Here is a 13,477-nt window from a genome sequence, read left to right on the forward strand (position 1 = left end):
GCATGAGTGACTATGCATCTACCAAATGCCTGACAATGGGAACGTTCTCCACATATGTTGGCTCATTTAATTCTCAAAATGAACACTAAATTAAAAAGAAACCCTAAGATTTATGTATGTACCGTGTACCATGAGGAACATAGAGAACTGACTCTTGAACATAAACACAAGTTTGAACTGTGTGGGCCTACTTACACGTGGATTTTCTTCCATTTCTGCCACCTCTGAGACGTCAAGACCAAACCCTCCTCCTCCTCCTCAGTCTATTCAACATGAAGACAATGAGCATGATATTTATGGTTTTTATTTATTTATTTATTTATTGGGACAGAATCTCGCTCTGTCATCCAGGCTGGAGTGCACTGGTGTGATCTTGGCTCACTGCAACCTCTGCCTGCCAGGTTCAAGGGATTCTCCTGCCTCAGCCTCCAGAATAGCCGGGATTACAAGCACAGACAACCACGCCCAGCTAATTTTTGTATTTTTGGTAGAGACGGGGTTTCACCATGTTGGCCAGGCTGGTCTCAACCTCCTGAGCACAAATGATCAGCCTGCCTCAGCCTCCCCAAGTACTGGGATTACAGGCATGAGCCACCACACCTGGCCGATGATGATTGACCTCCACTTCATGAATGTTAAATACATTTTCTCTTTCTTATGATTTTCTTAATAACATTTTGTTCTCTAGCTTAGTTTACTTTAAGAATATACTATATGCTTATATATACTACATACAACATATAAAATATGTGTTAATTGATTGTTTGTATTATTGATAAGGCCTCTGGTCAACAGTAGACTATCAGTAGTTAAGTTTTGGGGGAGCCAAAAGCTATCCATGAAGCTTTACTGTGCAGGAAGTCAGCACCCCAAATCCCCACCTTGTTCAAAAGTCAGCTGTAATTCCTGTTTTACAAAAAAGAACCTGAAGATTCAGTGAAGTTAGCTACTTGCCTGAACTCATACAGAAAAAGTATTTATTTACCAGGACTTGATTGTACTTTTATCTGACACCAAAGTCCAAAGTCCAGTTTTATACTATTATATCCTAAATCTCAAAAGTATTTAAAGGGTCTATAAAATTAGGTATTTGGCTATTCTGTACACTTCTAGTATTGTATGTGAACAAAAAGAAAGTACAGATTTTTGGATAGCCACTTTTCACATTGTCACATGGTTCACATCTGCATGGGAGCTGTGAGATCTAGAAACTTCTCTGGGGAAGAAACTAGTCAGAAAAGGCACCAGAAGCACAAAGAATACACATATGTCCCCGTGGGATTCCTCAGGCCTTCCCACTTAATGAATTAAACACCCCCTAGTTTCCTGTAATTTAGGCTTCAGGCTTTTTGGAGAGTAAATTCATATTCTTCTCTATCCATGCCATAAGTTATCTAAAGCAGCAGAAAACAAGTGATTGGTGAATAATTTTTCTTAATCAGATTTTTTCTGTGATACTGATCTCATTATTTGTTCACCAGACAAGTACCTCCTAAATCTATTCACAATTTTTTTTTAATTACACAGATAGTAGTATTGAACTATGCCTTAATTAAGGCAGCCAAGAATGTTTTGTATAATTAACTGGGCTTTGTTTATAATTGTTTCCTTGTGTTAGAATGTTTTCTCCATGTAATTGGGCCAATGCTAATAGTAACACCCACCTTTTATTGTCATAGGATAGAAGCTGCAGGGCAGGCCAAAGAAACAAAACCATACGTGAGACAGCAAACAAAAAGCATGAGACACAGGCTCTCTTTCTACTCTCTGTTTTGCCTCAGGATGAACACAGTCTCCCTAACCTCTGACCTCATCTACTGCAGCTCCCGACATCTGGGCTCCTTTATCACCTCAAGTGAAAATTCTTCATTCACCTTTGGAAAACGGAGTGATGCCTTTTCTCAGTGTGATCCACTCTCCAATCTTCCAGGCTCTGCTATGTGCCCTGGGAGGCTGATATGTTTGGAAGATCAGCAACATCCTTTGACTTCCCATTGAATTTACCCAATAGGGAATGCTAGCAAGAGATCTGGAAGGAGGAAGGCAGGGAAGGAAGGGGAGAAGAGTGACAGATGGAAAGGAGAGAGGAAGAAAAGTAACATCTCATCTCAATATTAGTCCCTCTAATCCTTCCATGCAGAGTCATCGTGGGTAGGCTGTGTCTAATCCATGAGCCAAATGTCTTAGCTCCAATAAACAGCCTTCTCCAAATAGCCATCCCTCTCTGTCACTCAGGCAATCACTCTCTCCTCTTATCACTTATCTCCAAGTTTAGTAAAAGAATACTGCCATTATACTTTCCCAAGGTATAGCATGATCTCTTGTAGTTGCACTACACCTTGCCAAAACTTTGTAAATAGTCCCTATTAAACTCTCCTCATGTCATAAATTGACTGTGACCTCTATTCCATGCTAGAATTCAAGTTAGTAAGGTTGACACAGCCTGAATTTGTAACAGCATATACTTCTATCCATGCACATGCCCTTCAGTTCCAGAAGAGTACAGGAATGATAGAATTCTCAGTTGTAAGGAATTTGGGAATTCTCTCAATGAGTAATTAAGCAACAATATTCAAGGAAGTAGGGTGTCACTGTGCAGACTTGGAAGCCTTGCTTTTGTGAAGCCCTTAACCAAATATAATTGCCCAGATCATGCTGCTGAACAAACACAGGAATTTTATAGATACTGACAGTTTTTTTTTCCTGTAAATTTTGCTAATTGTGGTTTGTGTGCTATTAACATAAGAATCTAAATACTCTGTAAATTCTTACCATGCTCCTTCTTCTTGATATTTCAGATACACTCTCTTAGAAAAAAAGGTCAAGGAAAAAAGAAATAGGATAGAAATAAGGATAACTAAACTCTATTAAATACACCACGTTTTTTATCTCTGTAGGGTATGGGACAATTTGCTAGGTACCTAACCTCCTACCTTCAGGCATCCCTTGGTGCAGTGAAGTAGACAGATTTTTATAGGTTATAAAATAGAGAAAATTTTATTTTCCTTTGAGTAGTAAAAGTAGTCTTAATGGCTTGATAGAGAGGGAAAGGCAAATCTGAAAGGATCTAATCAGGTGGATTAAGAAAAGGATAGGAATTACAGAAAGAATAACAGTGTCAAGGATAAGGAGACATTTAAAAAAAAAAATTGGAATATAAAAGAAATCTGTAATCCCAGCACTTTGAGAGGCTGAGACAGGAGGATCACTTGAGGCCAGGAGTTCAAGTCCTGCCTGGGCAACATAGCAAGACTTTACTTCTTTAAAAAGAAAATATATATAAATTATTTGTGGTCCTAATATGCTCATTTCAAAAAAGAGCATATTAGGACCTCAAAAACAATGAGAAATCTAATTAAACAGACATGTAGACCCAGACCAAGTTAAAGTCAAAAACAAGTTTTTTGAAAGGACTAAATAAATTGGTAAAACTCAACAAGGCTGAACAATGAGAAATAAAAGAAAATAGAAGTTGGAGAAGGGGAACAGAAGATAAAATAGGGACAGAAATAAAATTTTTCTATAGGCATAAAAAAGATCAAAAAATAATATTATTAAAAATTGTATCTAATAAATTATGTAATTTATGTGAAATGAGCAAGTTACTTGAAAATATAATTTATAAAAATGATATAAAAATAACTAGTACACCTGAATTGTCTAATTCTATTAAAGAAATTTATTTTATACTGGAAAATCTTCTCACAGGCAAATCTTCAAGCCAAGAGAGATTTACTGGGGGATCATTCTAGACAGTTAAAGAAGAAATAACACAAATTCCTCAAGAAATATTTTTAAAAGAAGGGTTCCTCACAGCTTTGATAACAAGACTGAACAAAGATATGACAAAAAAGGAAACTGACAGGCCAATACCTCTCATAAAGAAAAATACACAATCTTAAAATTATCAAAGCAAAACCAGTGATTTAGAAAGATAATATATCATATCCAGGTGGCTTCTTTTGAAAAATGAACTTGATTTAATACTCAAAAATCAATTAATTTAAGTTTCTATAATAAAACAAAATGGAATAAAATTACATAATTTCATTAGATTCAGGAAAAACATTTGATGAAATGGAACACATATTTATGCTTTAAAAAATAACTTTTAGGAAATAAGAAATGCGAAGGAACTTTCTTCCTCTGACAAAATCTGTGCCTAAAAAGAGTTAAACAAATATTCTACTTAATGGTAAAAGACTGAAAGCAATTACCTTGAGATACTGAATGAGTCAAGGATACAGTTGTCTAAATGTCAGTGCAATAAGACATGAAAATAAAAAGGAGCTTAAAGATAAGTAAAAAAACTTTCATTCACAAGTTACATAATATTGAACATAGAAATTCAAAAATAATCTTCATAAGTAAATTATTAGACATACTAGGCTAAATTAGTAGAGTAAATATATAAACACTAATTATATTTCTGCATACTAGCTAAAAGAGAAAATAAATTTTAATGGTACTATTAATAATAGTATCAGAAACACAATATTTATAAAAATAAATTCAACTAAATTTTGTAAGACCTCTACATATAAAATTACAAAGCATTGTTGAGAGAAATTTTAAAAGCCCAGAATAAATAAAGGGATATACCATGGTCATTGATTAGAAGTTTCAGTGTTCTAGAGATATTCATCCTTCCCAAATTGATTCAGTTCAATCCTAATCAAATTTTCATCATGTTTTTGTGTTTGAATGTAGGAAAATTCAACATGTTAATACTTAAATATATATGAAACTTCCATACACTAAGAAAATCAAGACAATTTTGTTTGTTTTGAGGCAGGGTCTCACTCTGTCGCCAAGCCTGGAGTGCAAAGGCGTGATCACAGCTGACCGTAGCCCTGACCTCCCATGCTCAGGTGTTCCTCTCATCTCAGTCTCCCGGGTGGCTGGGACTACAGGGGCATGCTACTGTGCCTGGTTAATTTTTGTATTTTTTGTAGAGACAGAGTTTTACTGTGTTGGAGACCACTCTGGTCTCCAACTCTTGGGCTCAAGCAATCTGCCAGCCTTGGTCTACCAAAGTGCCAGGTGTGAGCCACAGTGCTCAGCCCCAGGACAATTTTGAAGCAATAAAAGATTTATTATAAAGTTACGACAATTAAGATAATGTGGTGTATAAACACAATCATCAATTAGTCCAGTGAAACAGTATTGAGTCCCAAAAGGAATCACATGTTTGCAGTCCACTGAAATCTGGCAAAGCTGATACTGCAACACAGTGAATAAAGAACATTCTTGCCAGGCACGGTGGCTCTTGTCTGTAATTGCTGCACTTTGGGAGGCCAAAGCGGGTGGATCACCTGAAGTCAGGAGTTTGAGACCAGCCTGCCAACATGGCGAAACCCTGTCCCTACTAAAAATACAAATATTAGCCAGGTGTGGTGGTGCTGCCTGTTATCCCAGTCACTTGGCCAGCTGAGGCAGGAGAATCACGTGAACTCAGAAGGCAGAGGTTGCAGTGAGCTGAGATCATGCCACTGCACTCCAGCCTGGGTGACAGAGTGAGACTCCATCTCAAAAAAGTAAATAAATAAATACTCTTTATAATAAATTGTGGTAGGTCATATGAGATTAGGTATTCATATAAAAATATTTATCTTCACCCCATGCTTAGACTAATGCAAAAGTCAATAGCAGATGATTGCAGACACAAATGGAAGGCTAAAATACAAACACTTCTGGAAAATAATATAAGAAAATATTTTATGATATTGAGGTAGGCAAAGATTTCTTAAACAGCACATAAAAAGTGCTACTCAAAAAGGAAAAGACTGATACATTTAAGTTTAAAACCTCCAGTTATTAAATAACGCTAAAAGTGCAAAAACATTTTAAGTCACAGAATGGAAGAAGGTATTTCCAAAACATATATCCAACAAATAACTCATATGTGGGCCGGGCATGGTGGCTCAAGCCTGTAATCCTAGCACTTTGGGAGGCCGAGACGGACGGATCACGAGTTCAGGAGATCGAGACCATCCTAGCTAACCCGGTGAAACCCCATCTCTACTAAAAAATACAAAAAACTAGCTGGGCGAGGTGGCGGGCACCTGTAGTCCCAGCTACATGGGAGGCTGAGGCAGGAGAATCGCGTAAACCTGGGAGGTGGAGCTTGCAGTGAGCTGAGATTCGGCCACTGCACTCCAGCCTGGGCGACAGAGCGAGACTCCGTCTCAAAAAACAAAAAAAACAAAAAAACAAAAAAACTCATACCTGGAATATATTTTTGAAAACGGCTACTTATCAATAAAGCAAATACAGACAAATCAATATAAAAATGAGTAAAACATTTCAAAAACCGATATGCAAATAGCAGTAAGTATATGAAAAGATACTCCACTTTGACAGTTATCAAGGAAATGAAAATTAAAACCACTATAAGGTATCTCTATATTCTCACCAGAATAACTAAAATAAAAGGGACTTATTTATCAAGGATTTAGAGGAACTGGCACTCCCATAAACTGCTGGTGGGTGTGCTAATTGACAGAACCACCTTGGAAACAGGCACCGTCAACTAAAGTCAATCACATATATAGCTTGCAATTCAGTAATTCTAGCTTGGGGATTTACTCCTGAAAAATAGATACATATATGCAGAATAGATATATAACAGTGTTCCTAGCAGCATCATTCATAACAGCCAAAACTTGCAAACAATTCAGCGTATTCATTGGCAGTAGAATCGATAAATAAATTGTGGTATTGGCAGGGCACGGTGGCTCACACTTGTAATCCCAGCACTTTCGGTAGTCTAGAAAGGCGGATCACCTGAGGTCAAGAGTTTGGGAACAGCCTGGCCAACATGCTGAAACTCCGTCTCTACAAAAATACAAAAAATTAGCGGAGCATGGTGGCACATGCCTGTAATCCCAGCTACTTGGGAGGCTGAGGTAGGAGAATCACTTGAACCTGGAAGCTGGAGGTTGCAGTGAGCTGAGATCACGCCACTGCACTCCAGCCTGGGCAACAGAGCAAGACTCTGTCTCAAAAAAAAAAATGTAGTATAATCATACAATCATGTACTAGAAAGCAATGAAAATATATGAAATATTGCCTCATGCATGAACATGATTAATTTTAATTATAATACTACGTTTTACAAACATAATATTGAGCAGAGAAGTCAGAAACCAAAAAGAGCATTGTATTATTTAATTATATAAAGTTCAAAAAACCTGTAAAACTAATCTATGTTGATGAATGTCAGTATAATAGTTTTTTGGAGCAATGATTGGGAAAGTGTGTAAGGAGTGCTTCTGTTGTGATGGTCATAGATTACTTCATGATCTAGATAGTTTTAAACAAATGTGTTCATATTGTGACAATTCACTAAGCTAATGATTTATTCAGTTTACTGTGTGCAAATATTTTTGAATAGAAGAGTAATTAATGTATCTATTAAATAGATTAGATAAAAGAATTAATCAATTAATATGTAAATAAAGAAATGGTTCAGCAAAAAAAAGAACCAATAGTAAATATTATGATGAAATCAAGAGATGAGTGAATTTCAAGAATGAGTTGATGGATGGTTTACAGTGCCAATTGCTGAAAAGTTAAAAGGGAGTTTTTTTAAGGGCACTGTCTGTGATAATGAGGAGGATATTGGCTCTCTCTGGATATACATCAGTTTTGAGGGGTTCCAGATTTAGGATGGGATGGTCTCACTCTCACACTACTGATTGCTGCTCTAACGGGGGTGACAGTGTTTATGATAAAGAAGTTTCTTGGTACTGTTTAGTGTGTTTGGAGTTTGGATTTGGGGCAAGGGGGCTTCCCTTTGTCTTTTGTGGCGTTTTTAAATGAAATTAACCAATAATTTCATTGTTCATTGTTCTTTTAAATGGTTCATTGTTCTTTTAAATAGGCACAGTCCCAAAAAGGTCTAATTAAAACGTATCTAGGCCAGGTGTGGTAGCTCACCTTGTAACTCCAGCACTGTGGGAGGCAGAGGCAGAAGAATCACCTAGGAGTTCAAGATCAGCTGGGCAAGATTGTAAGACACACTATCTACGAAAAAAAAATTAAACATTAGCCAGGTTTGGTGGTGCACCTCTGTAGTCCTAGCTACTCAAGAGGCTGAGGTGGAAGAATCCCTTGAGCCTGGAGGATGAAGTGAGCTGGACTGATACAGTGAGCTGTGAGTGGCCACTGCACCCCTGCACACCAGCATGCTTGAGAGAGCAAGAACCTGTCTCTAAGGAAAAGAAAAAAACGTACCTAATATGTTTTGTAATTCTGGTAAACGGAATAACTCTTACATTGTCATTCTTATTTTGCATGTGTTCAGGAAGGAATAAAAAGGATAGCGGCATTGCAATTCAACACAAGCAAGTCAACTTGGTTAACTTTAGCTAATATTTTATAGCTCTATTTCTTTATTTCATAATAGTAAGGTCATAAACTAGCTTTATAATCAGCTGAGCAAATCTCCCCATTACTAATGGAGTTAAGATGACAGCATTTATGTGAGATTCTTCCATGAAAATCTTATAGATAAGCTCAAAATCTCCAAAGTTCTTTATGCACTGATGCTTATCCCTAAGCTTTGTTTCTTTGACAAATATATATGGAGTGCCCAGCATGTGTCCTGCGAAGCTAAAACATCTTTACTGACAGTATCCTCTTGAGGAAGTTCTAGAAATGTTAGGCAACAATTACTTTGCATTGTGCTCTCTTTATGTAACTACTTCATTCTCTCAATATCCATATTTCTTTCTAAAGTGTAGGGAGGTAGAGTAAAAATTTATCCTAGGATTTGAGTATATTGTGTATATACACAAATATACTTGTGTATATATTATTCGAAAGGACTCAGTTCACACTTTGAAACAAAACTACTGCAATAGGTAAAAAGTGGGTTTAATTCTATTCTGAAAAGGACCTCTTCTTTAAATATAGGCATAATTAAATCGTTGATACCATGAATGGACATTTGATGGTTGCTTATAAACAATGCATAATTGTATAATAATTCGTTAGTGTATTTAAGAGCACAATTTTTAAAGGATGTACTCTTAGGTCACACAGGTCTGAATTGGGTTCTCAGAGCTATCACCTTCTAGTTACGTGACCTTGGCAAATTCTTTAATATCTGAAAGCCCCAGGGTTTTTTTCATATGTTAAATGAAAATAATAACCACCTTAAACATTGTTAGGAGAAATTCACAATATAAGGTATAAAAAGCTTTTAGTAGAGTGTTAGTAATATAGTAAGTACTAAATAAATGGAAGCTATTCAAAAGACTTGTAATTGTTGTTAGATGTATTTTTAAGTTGACTATTTTTTAGAAAAGCTTTAGGTCCACAGATAAATCGAGGGGAAGGTACATAGATTTCCCATGTATCTTGTGGCTCCACATATGGATAGCCTCTCCCACTATCAACATCCACCTTCAAAGTGGTACACTTGTTACAATTAATGGACCTACATCGGCACGTCATTGTCAGCCAAAGTCCATAATTTGCATTGGGGTTTACTATTTGTGTTATATAGTCTGTGGCTTTGGACAAATGTATAATGACCTGTAACCACCATTATAGTATCATACAGAATAGTTTCACTGCCCCAAAATTCCTCTGTGTTCTGCCTATGCGTCTCTGACAAACCCCTGAGAACAGATTTTTTTTACTGTTTTTTTAATTGTTACCATAGTTTTGCCTTTTTTACAATGTCATATAGTAGGAAATCATGTAGTATATCATGTTTTCAGATTGCTTTTTTTCATTTGGTAATATACATTTAAAGTTCTTTCATGTCTATTTATGGCTTGATATTTAGTGCTAAATAATATTCATTGTCTGCATGTGCCTCCTGCTCAAGGATATCTTGGTTGCTTCCAAGTTTTGGAAATTATGAATAAAGCTGCTATCGACATCCACGTGCATGTTTTTGTGTGGACATAAGTTTTCAACCATTTAGGTAAATACCAAGGAGGGCAATTACTGGATTGCATGCTAAGGGCATAGTTTTGTAAGAAACTGCCAAGCTGTCTTCTAAAGTGGCTATACCGTTTTTTATTCCCAAGAGCAATAAAAGTTCCTGTTGCTCCACATCCTCATTAGCATTTGATGTGGTCAGTATTTTGGATTTTGGCCTGTCTAAAATGTATAACAATGGTATCTCATCGTTTTTTTAATTTTCATTTTCCTAGTGATATATGATGTGGAGCATCTTTTCATATGTTCATTTAGCATCTGTGTATTTTCTTTGTTTAGTTGTCTGTTAAAGCCTTTGGCCCAATTTTAATTGGGTTTTCATTATCTTATTGTTGAGTTTTAAGAGTTCTTTGTATATTTTAAATAACAGTCTTTTAGAAGATACACTTTTTAAATATTTCTATCAATCAGTGGCTTGTCTCTTTGTTCTTTTGGCAGTGGATCTTTTATTTTTGCATAGCATGAGTCCTAAATTTAGTAAAGTCCAGCTTATTATTCATTTCTTTTTCTTTTTCTTTTTTCTTTTTATTTTTGAGATGGAGTCTTACACCATCACCTGGACTGGAGTGCAGTGGCATGATCTCAGCTCACTGCAACCTCTGCCTCCTGGTTTCAAGTGATTCCCCTGCCTCAGCCTCCCAAGTAGCTGGGATTACAAGTATCCGCCACCACATCAAGCTAATTTTTTGTATTTTTAGTAGAGATGGGGTTTCATCATGTAGATCAGGCTGGTCTCAAACTCCTGATCTTGTGATTTCCCTCCCTTGGCCTCCCAAAGTGCTGGGATTACAGTTGTGAGCCACTATGCCCAGCCATTATTCATTTCTTTTGTGGTTCCTGCCTTCAGCCTTATACCAAAAAAGTCATTGCCAAACCCAACATTATGTATATTTTGTCTTGTGTTGTCTCTTAGGAGTTTTATGATCTTGCATTTCACATTAGGTCTATGATCCATTTAGAGTTAATTTTTGTGAAGGGTGCCAGGTCTGTATCTGTTTTTTGCTTGTTTGTTTGTTTGTTTGTTTTGTTTTGTTTTGTTTTTTGTTTTATGTGAATTTTCTATTGTTCTAGAACCATTTGTTGAAGCAACTATCTTTGTTCCACTAATTGCCATTTCTCCTTTTTCAAAGATCAGCTGACTATTCATGTGGATCTATTCCTGGGTTCTCTATTTTGTTTTATTGATCTATTTGTTTATTCTCTCACCAATATTACACAATCTTGATTATTGTAGCTTTATATTAAGTCTTGATGAAGGATAGTGTCAGTCTTCCAACTTTGTTCTCCTTAAATATTGTGATGGCTATTCTGGGTCTTTTGCCTCTTCATATAAACTTTAGTTTAAATTTGTCAGTATCCACAAAAAAATTTGCTGGAATTTGTTTGTAATTGCATTAAATCTATAGGTCAGTTTGGGAAGAATTGACATCTTGACTATATTGATTCTTCCTTTCCATGAACATAGAATATCTGTCTATTTAGTTATTTGATTTCTTGCATCAGCATGTTTTTGTTTGTTTTTGAGACAGAATCTCGTTCTGTTGCCCAGGCTGGTGTGCAGTGGTATGGTGTCAACTCACTACAACCTCTGCCTCCTGGGTTCAAGCGATTCTCGTGCCTCAGCCTCCCAAGTAGCAGGGATGGCAGCTGTGCACCATCACGCCTCACTAATTTTCCAATTTTTAGTAGAGACAGGTTTTCACCATGTTGGCCAGTCTGGTCTCAAACTACGAACCTTAAGCGATCCTCTACCTTGAACTCCCAAAGTGCTGGGATTACAAGCGAGAGCCACCACACCCAGGCTTCATCAGTGTTTTTAGATGTTCTCATATGGATAATGAATATGTTTTCATTAGATTTACAGTGGTTGATTCTCATATGTTAACTTTATATGCTGCAACTTTGCTATATTCGTTTTTAATTCCAGGAATTTTTAAATCATTTTGGGTTTTCTGTGTAGATTATCATATCACTACTAACAAAGGCAATTTTATTTCTTCCTTTCCTGTCAGTATATCTTTTATATCATTTTCTTTTCTTTTGGCATCAGCTAAAACTTTTAGTATGATGTTGAAGAACAGCGGTGAGAGGGGACACTTTTGCCTTGCTCCTGATCTTCATGAGAAAGTTTTGTACGTCTCAACATTATATAAGTTGTTAGCTGTAGATATTTCTTACCTAATTGAGGAAATTTCCCTCTATTCCTAGTTTACTAAGAGTTTCCAACATGAATCCATGTTGGATTTTTTTCAAAAGTTTTTTTGTATTTATTGATGTAATTATGTATTTTTTTTTTCTTTAACCTGTGCATGTGATAGATTTTGAAATTTTGAACCAGACTTGCAGATTTATGATAAGACCCATTTGGTCATAGTGTATAACTCTTTTTATACATTGTTGGATTTTACTTGCTAATATTTTGCTAAGAAATTGTGTATCTATGTTCATGAGGGATATTAGTATGTAGTTTGCTTTTCTTATAATAACTTTGTCTAGTTTTGGTATTAGGGTAATACTGGCCTCATAGAAAGAGTTTGTAAGTATTTCCTCTGCTTCTATCTTCCAGAAGAGATTATAGAGAATTGGTACAATTTTTTCCTTAAATGTTTGGCAGAATTCACCACTGAACCATTAATACCTGATGTCTTCTGTTTTAGAAGGCTTTTAATTATTGATTTCTTTTCCTTAGTAGATATGGGCCTATTGAGAGTGTCTATTTTTCCTTCAGTGAGTTTTGGCAGATTGTGTCTTTGAAGGAATTCATCAGTGTCATCTAGATTATAACATTTTTGGCATAGAGTTGTTCAAAGTATTATTTTATTATCCTTTCAATGTCCATGAGATCTGTAATGATGCTTTTTCTTCGTTTCTGATATTAGTTATTCATATTATCTCTTTTTTTCTTAATTAGGCTTGCCAGAGGCTTATCAATTTTACTGACTTTTTCCAAAGAACCAGCTTTTGGTTTTGTTGATTTTCTCCATTGATTTCCTATTTCAATTTTACTGATTTTTTCTAATTTTTATTATTTCTTTTTTCTTATTATTCTGTACTTAATTTGCTCTTCTTTTTCTAGTTTCCTAAAATGGAAGCTTAGATTACTGACTTTTAGATTTTTTTGTTTTATAATATATACAATCAATGCTATAAATTTCTTGCTAAGCACTATTTTTACTGCATCACAAATTTTGGTAAGTTGTGGTTTCATTTTCACAGTTCTTTGATAGTCTGTTCTATTTTTTTTCAGTCATTTCTTTTCTCTTTGTTTTTCAGTTATAGAAGTTTCTACTGAAATATCCTCAAGCTCAAAAAGATTTCTTTTACCTGTATCTAATCTCATAAGCACATCGAAGGTATTCTTCATTTCTGTTACAATGTTTTTCATCTCTAACATTTCTTTTTGAGTCTTTCTTAGAGTTTCTATCTCTCTGTTTACATTAACCATCTGTTCTTGAACAACATTTACTTTATCCATTAAAGCAAATGCTGTATTAATCATAGTTCATTTAAATTTCCAGTC

This window comes from Colobus angolensis, unplaced genomic scaffold (assembly GCF_000951035.1).
Source record: "Colobus angolensis palliatus isolate OR3802 unplaced genomic scaffold, Cang.pa_1.0 Scaffold186, whole genome shotgun sequence".
NCBI lineage: Eukaryota > Metazoa > Chordata > Mammalia > Primates > Cercopithecidae > Colobus > Colobus angolensis.